Source organism: Pan paniscus, chromosome 11 (assembly GCF_029289425.2).
Source record: "Pan paniscus chromosome 11, NHGRI_mPanPan1-v2.0_pri, whole genome shotgun sequence".
NCBI classification, from domain to species: domain Eukaryota; kingdom Metazoa; phylum Chordata; class Mammalia; order Primates; family Hominidae; genus Pan; species Pan paniscus.
Genome location: NC_073260.2, coordinates 4,867,727 through 4,874,475, shown reverse-complemented (window position 1 = coordinate 4,874,475; position 6,749 = coordinate 4,867,727).

Genomic DNA, 6,749 nt, shown 5'->3' with positions numbered 1-6,749 from the left:
TCAGCCTCGGGAAACCTGTGGGCGCGAAAGCTCAGCCTCGGGAAACCTGTGCGCGGAACCTCGGGAAACCTGTGCGCGCGAAAGCTCAGCCTCGGGAAACCTGTGCGCGCGAATGCTCAGCCTCGGGAAACCTGTGCGCGCGAATGCTCAGCCTCGGGAAACCTGTGCGCGCGAAAGCTCAGCCTCGGGAAACATGTGCGCGCGAAAGCTCAGCCTCGGGAAACCTGTGGGCGCGAAAGCTCAGCCTCGGGAAACCTGTGCGCGGAACCTCGGGAAACCTGTGCGCGCGAAAGCTCAGCCTCGGGAAACCTGTGGGCGCGAAAGCTCAGCCTCGGGAAACCTGTGCGCGGAACCTCGGGAAACCTGTGCGCGCGAAAGCTCAGCCTCGGGAAACCTGTGGGCGCGAAAGCTCAGCCTCAGGAAACCTGTGCGCGCGAATGCTCAGCCTCGGGAAACCTGTGCGCGCGAATGCTCAGCCTCGGGAAACCTGTGGGCGCGAAAGCTCAGCCTCGGGAAACCTGTGCGCGCGAATGCTCAGCCTCGGGAAACCTGTGCGCGCGAATGCTCAGCCTCGGGAAACCTGTGCGCGCGAATGCTCAGCCTCGGGAAACCTGTGCGCGCGAATGCTCAGCCTCGGGAAACCTGTGCGCGGAACCTCGGGAAACCTGTGCGCGCGAAAGCTCAGCCTCGGGAAACCTGTGGGCGCGAAAGCTCAGCCTCAGGAAACCTGTGCGCGCGAATGCTCAGCCTCGGGAAACCTGTGCGCGCGAATGCTCAGCCTCGGGAAACCTGTGGGCGCGAAAGCTCAGCCTCGGGAAACCTGTGCGCGCGAATGCTCAGCCTCGGGAAACCTGTGCGCGCGAATGCTCAGCCTCGGGAAACCTGTGCGCGCGAATGCTCAGCCTCGGGAAACCTGTGCGCGCGAATGCTCAGCCTCGGGAAACCTGTGCGCGCGAAAGCTCAGCCTCGGGAAACCTGTGCGCGCGAATGCTCAGCCTCGGGGCTCTGGCTGCCCACTTGGCCTGGGACCTTCCTGCTCCCCTGGCCCCCCCTGGTCTGCCCATCCTCCTCTGTCCCGACTCAGCTCAAATACGCCTTCTGGGGAACCCCCTGGCCCACCCAGGCCAGGCGGCCAGGCAGGGCATGGGCTCCAGAACTCTTAGCGTGGTTTTCAATCACAGTCGGGCTAAGTGTATCAGGGCTGCGTGCAGGGCTCGGAGCGGGGGGAGTGTGTCCCTAGCGAAGGGCTCTTCTCCCACCCGCCCCTCACCCCTGCTGAGTCTCCCTCCCTACCCCTGTGGGGCAACTTGGGTGGGCCCGTGGGTCCTGGGGGCACTTCGGAGGTGTCAGGGCAGGCTTGTGGGGGTATCTAGGAGTCTAGTCCAATCTAAATCACAACTCCCCCTCTGCAGCTTCAGCCTTCAGCCCTCTTCTTCCTGCCGAGGCGAGGGGGCTGCTGGGAGGTTTTGGTCCTGCAGACTCGAGAGTCGCTGGGAGGAGAGGAGAGTATGTCGGCCCCAGGTCCCGGGCTCTGCTCCTGCGCTCTGGCCTCGGGTTTCTCTGGGCGTAGGAGAGGAGGGCAGGTGAGAGGAAGGGCGGGGCTGGGGGCTGCCCATGCTTCTCTCCCGCTGCTAGCAGTCTCCTTAGGAGGACCGCTCTGTGCGTGGGGTGGAGGTGGGGGTGTCTGTGACTTCTTCCCCAACCTGCCCCCAGGACTGCCCCACCCTCCACCCTCGAGCCGGGGGTCCCGATACTCCCGTCGCATCCGTTCCCGTCACACCCTCTCTCTAGCTTCTCTTTGCAGGGCTGCCCTTGTGAGTGGGGTCCTTGAAGACCCTGGGGGTTGGGGGACAAGCCATGTGGCTGGGAACCGCCATGGGCCTCTGGGCACAGAGCTTCTCCCTGTACCTACAGCTGGCAGCCCCCCAACCCCAGCTTCTCCCTTTCTGCCTCCCCCTGCCTCCCTGCTGCCTCTCCACTGCCTCAACGGCGGCCCTGCACCCTCTTTCCTCCTGCAGGGAGCAGACTCGGGCCCTCTCTCTGCACCCAGATGCAGTGGGGCCGGTGGAGGGGTGAGCTTAGGTCGTGGGGGACAGGCGGCCTGGTGGCTCCAGCTGGCCATGTAGCCCACTCTGAGTCCTGTTCGCTCACTGGAGGGTGGGAGTGACAGCCGGGCCCGGCCCCTGGTGGAGTCTGAGTGCCAGCTGTGGCCCACAGGGCTTGGTGAAGGGGCCTTGGGGTGAGAGGTGGGTACAGCGAGAGGCCACCAGGCCGTGTCCTCGCCCTCCTGCCCTCTGCCTTCGTTCTCTGTCTCATGTGGGGGTGTCCATGGACGAGCCCCCTTCCAGGACGGTCCAGGAGGACCGTGAGCAGCGGGGCCACGTGGCTGGGGAGCAGGCTTGGTGCCTCTCTGTCGCTCAGGCCAGGAGCTCTCCCTGGATCCTGCTGCTGTTGCCTGCAGCTGGGCCTGAGCCAGGGAGGCCATCCTGGGGTCCAGGGGCAGGCTTGAGGTGGGGACGTGGCATCCGCAGCCCTGGCTAGCCTTGTCTGTGGGAGGCCTGGCCAGGGCTGACTCATCAGGAGCTGGGAGCTGAGCAGACCAGGCCCAGCTGTCTGGAGAGTCTGGGCTTATCCCTGCGTTATGATGAAATCACGGCGCAGAAGCCCGGGAGGGGGCTGCACTCGCAGCGGAAAAGCTGTCGTGGGCAGCAGGCTGGGCACTGAGGGGTGAGACCCTGGCCGCCCCCATGTCCAACCCACGCTGCCTGTCTTAGGGTGGCCCACCACGCTCACTTGCCTGGGACTGAGGGGCTTCCCAGGACTCAAGCCTTTCAGCTCTAGGGGTGGTAGAGTTTTGGGCAAAGCAAGACAGTTGTCACCCTAGTAGGGGCTGCATGGCTGGAGAACATTCGCTGGAGAACTCTTGATACAATGGCCTGGCGTGGGGAAATTGGGGCTCACAGAAATTAAGACACAAGCCCAGGGTCCTGAAGCTCCTAGGACCAGCGCCTGGAGTTTTTGGAGTGTGGCCTGGTGCTGTTCCTGCTGACAGCCACAGTGGCCTGGGGTGGCAATGGTGGCACAAGGCAATGAGCTCCACCCTCTCCACAATTAGTGGTTCTCCTTCCTGCTCAGCTGGAGGCAGTTTCCAGAATGCTCTGCTCCAGCACCCAGCCTGCATTCCAGATTTGGTGGGCTCTGTGGCAACTGGGCCAGACCAGGGTGTTTAGAGCCCCTCAACCTTCAGGTCTACTGGCGCCCCATTCCTCTACACTGAGCAGCCAACGCCCAGCCTCACATCCTGGTCCTTTTCACACCCAGATATGTCTGTCGGCCCCTTTCCCCTATGCCTTCAGACAGGCACTGGTCCGACCTACCAGCTCATGCCAAGGAACCAGCTTCCTTCAACTGCCTTCCCTGCCTTGGTTTCCCATCACTGCAAGTGGGGAGAGGTACCTTTCACACTAGACTCTGTGAAGTTGCCATCCTCCAGACCTCACCAGCCAGTGCCCTGGGCTTCCCCCATGCCCACCCACAATTGCCGGGAGCCTCAGCCCAGGCCTCACCCTGGCTGATCTGCTGTGCTAGGAAGGGCAGCCGGGCCCCCTGTCTGTATTCCCTGCCGAACCTTGGGCTGGGTCTCTCCTGCTCCTCCTATCGGGGGCAGACGTTAATGAGCACAAGCTCTAGAGTCAGATAGTCTTGGGTTCAAATCCTGCCTCTGCTGTCCGCACATCAGTACAGCAGGAATACCACTAACTCCCTGCTGGGAAAATCCAGCAGCATCGGCCACTCACTGGCCGCCAGCAGGCACTCTGGTGCTGGCAGTGTGGATAGGGTGGGTGTGTGTCCCCTGTGTGGCCTGGCCGTGTGGATGGGTGGGTGCGGGACCCCTGTGTAGCCGGGATGGGTGGGTGTGGGTCCCCTGTGTGGCCGGGCAGTGTGGATGGGTGGGTGCGGGTCCCCTGTGTGGCCGGGCAGTGTGGATGGGTGGTTGTGGGTCCCCTGTGTGGCTGGGCAGTGTGGATGGGTGGGTGTGGGTCCCCTGTGTGGCCGGGCAGTGTGGATGGGGTGGGTGTGGGTCCCCTGTGTGGCCGGGCTGTGTGGATGGGGTGGGTGCGGGTCCCCTGTGTGGCCGGGCAGTGTGGATGGGTGGGTGCGGGTCCCCTGTGTGGCCGGGATGGGTGGGTGCGGGTCCCCTGTGTGGCCGGGCCATGTGGATGGGTGGGTGTGGGTCCCCTGTGTGGCCGGGCCATGTGGATGGGTGGGTGTGGGTCCCCTGTGTGGCCCGGCTGTGTGGATGGGGGGGTGCGGGTCCCCTGTGTATCTGGGCCGTGTGGATGGGTGGGTGCGGGTCCCCTGTGTGGCCTGGCTGTGTGGATGAGTGGGTGCGGGGCCGTGTGGATGGGGGGGGGTGCGGGTCAGCTGTGTTGTTGTAGGGACTGTCATTTGTTCTTGTGCGTTGTCATGTAATGTTTCATTCTCTGACTATTCCTCAATTCACCTGCATTGCTTCCATTCAGGGATCCTGTGAATAAAATGGCGCAGACGTGCTTGTGCAGCTTTCCTGCTGGAGTCCATGAGCGTCTCGAGGATTTGGTGAGTTGTGAGATTTCCACACATTCAAAGGTGGGAGGCAATTCCAAATTGCTTTCCAGAGTGGGTTTTTACAAATGGACAAGCTAATGAGCATTCCCATTGCTCTGAAACCTCACCAATAATTGGTATCTCCATTTTTTTGACAATCTGGTGGGTAATTGTATATTGTGGTTTAACTTAAATTTTCTCCATATTGATGTGCTAGAGTTCCTTGGCGTGTTTACTGGCTACTGCAGGTTCATTATCTGAAAGTCAATTGTTTTGGCCTATTTCTGTATTGCAATGTTTGCCTTTTAAAGATACTGATTTATAGGAGTTCTTTATATTTCCTGGATTTGCACCCTTGACTTAGTTCCGGGTTTCCAACTTTTTCCCACACCCTGGCTTGTCTTTTCTCTTTCTTTAGCATGTCTTTTGCTGAACAGCGACATTTATCTTCTTTTTGTTTATGGTTAGTGACCTTGGTCCCTCGTTTGGGAAATCCTTCTGTGCTCTGAGGAATCGTTTCCCAAGTCAGTTTCTTAAAGCTGTAGAATTGCGTTTGCCATGTTTTGGTCTTTGTTTCACTGGAATTGGTTTTTGTGTGCAATCTAAGGTCAAGTATCAATTTCACATCCCCCCCCCATGTGGGTGGGTATTCAGTTGTTCTCAAATTGTTTATTGAATTAATTTATCTCTTCCCCACTGATCTCAAATGGCATCTCTGTGAAACACACTTTTTAAAAAATACTTTAAGTTCTAGGGTACATGTGTACAACGTGCAGGTTTGTTACATATACATACATGTGTCATGTTGGTGTGCTGCACCCATTAACTCGTCATTTACATGAGGTATTTATCCTAATGCTATCCCTCCCGCCTCCCCCCACCCCACGACAGGCCCCGGTGTGTGATGTTCCCCACCCCATGTCCAAGTGTTCTCATTGTTGAATTCCCACCTATGAGTGAGAACATGCGGTGTTTGGTTTTCTGTCCTTGCGATAGTTTGCTCAGAATGATGGTTTCCAGCTTCATCCATGTCCCTACAAAGGACATGAACTCATCCTTTTGTATGGCTGCATAGTATTCTATGGTGTATATGTGCCACATTTTCTTAATCCAGTCTATCATTGATGGACATTTGGGTTGGTTCCAAGTCTTTGCTATTGTGAATAGTGCCGCAATAAACATATGTGTGCATGTGTCTTTATAGCAGCATGATTTATAATCCTTTGGGTATATACCCAGTAATGGGATGGCTGGGTCAAATGGTATTTCTAGTTCTAGATCCTTGAGGGATCACCACACTGACTTCCACAATGGTTGAACTAGTTTACACTCCCACCAACAGTGTAAACGTGTTCCTATTTCTCCACATCCTCTCCAGCACCTGTTGTTTCCTGACTTTTTAATGATCACCATTCTAACTGGCGTGAGATGGCATCTCATTGTGGTTTTGATTTGCATTTCTCTGATGCCAGTGATGGTGAGCATTTTTTCATTTGTCTGTTGGCTGCATAAATGTCTTCTTTTGAGAAGTGTCTGTTCATATCCTTCACCTACTTTTTGATGGGGTTGTTTGATTTTTTCTTGTAAATTTAAGTTCTTTGTAGATTCTGGATATTAGCCCTTTGTCAGATGGGTAGATTGCAAAAATTTTCTCCCATTCTGTAGGTTGCCTATTCACTCTGATGGTAGTTTCTTTTGCTGTGCAGAAGCTCTTTAGTTTAATTAGATCCCATTTGTCTATTTTGGTTTTTGCTGCCATTGCTTTTGGTGTTTTAGTCATGAAGTCTTTGCCCATGCCTATGTCCTGAATGGTATTGCCTAGGTTGTCTTCTAGGGTTTTTATGGTTTTAGATCTAACATTTAAGTCTTTAATCCATCTTGAATTAATTTTTGTATAAGAGGTAAGGAAGGGATCCAGTTTCAGCTTTCTACATATGGCTAGCCAGTTTTCCCGGCACCATTTATTATATAGGGAATCCTTCCCCCATTTCTTGTTTTCGTCAGGTTTGTCAAAGATCAGATGGTGGTAGATGTGTGGTGTTATTTCTGAGGCCTGTGTTCTGTTCCATGGGTCTATATCTCTGTTTTGGTACCAGTACCATGCTGTGTTACTCTAGCCTTGTAGTATAGTTTGAAGTCAGGTAGGGTGATGCCTCCAGCTT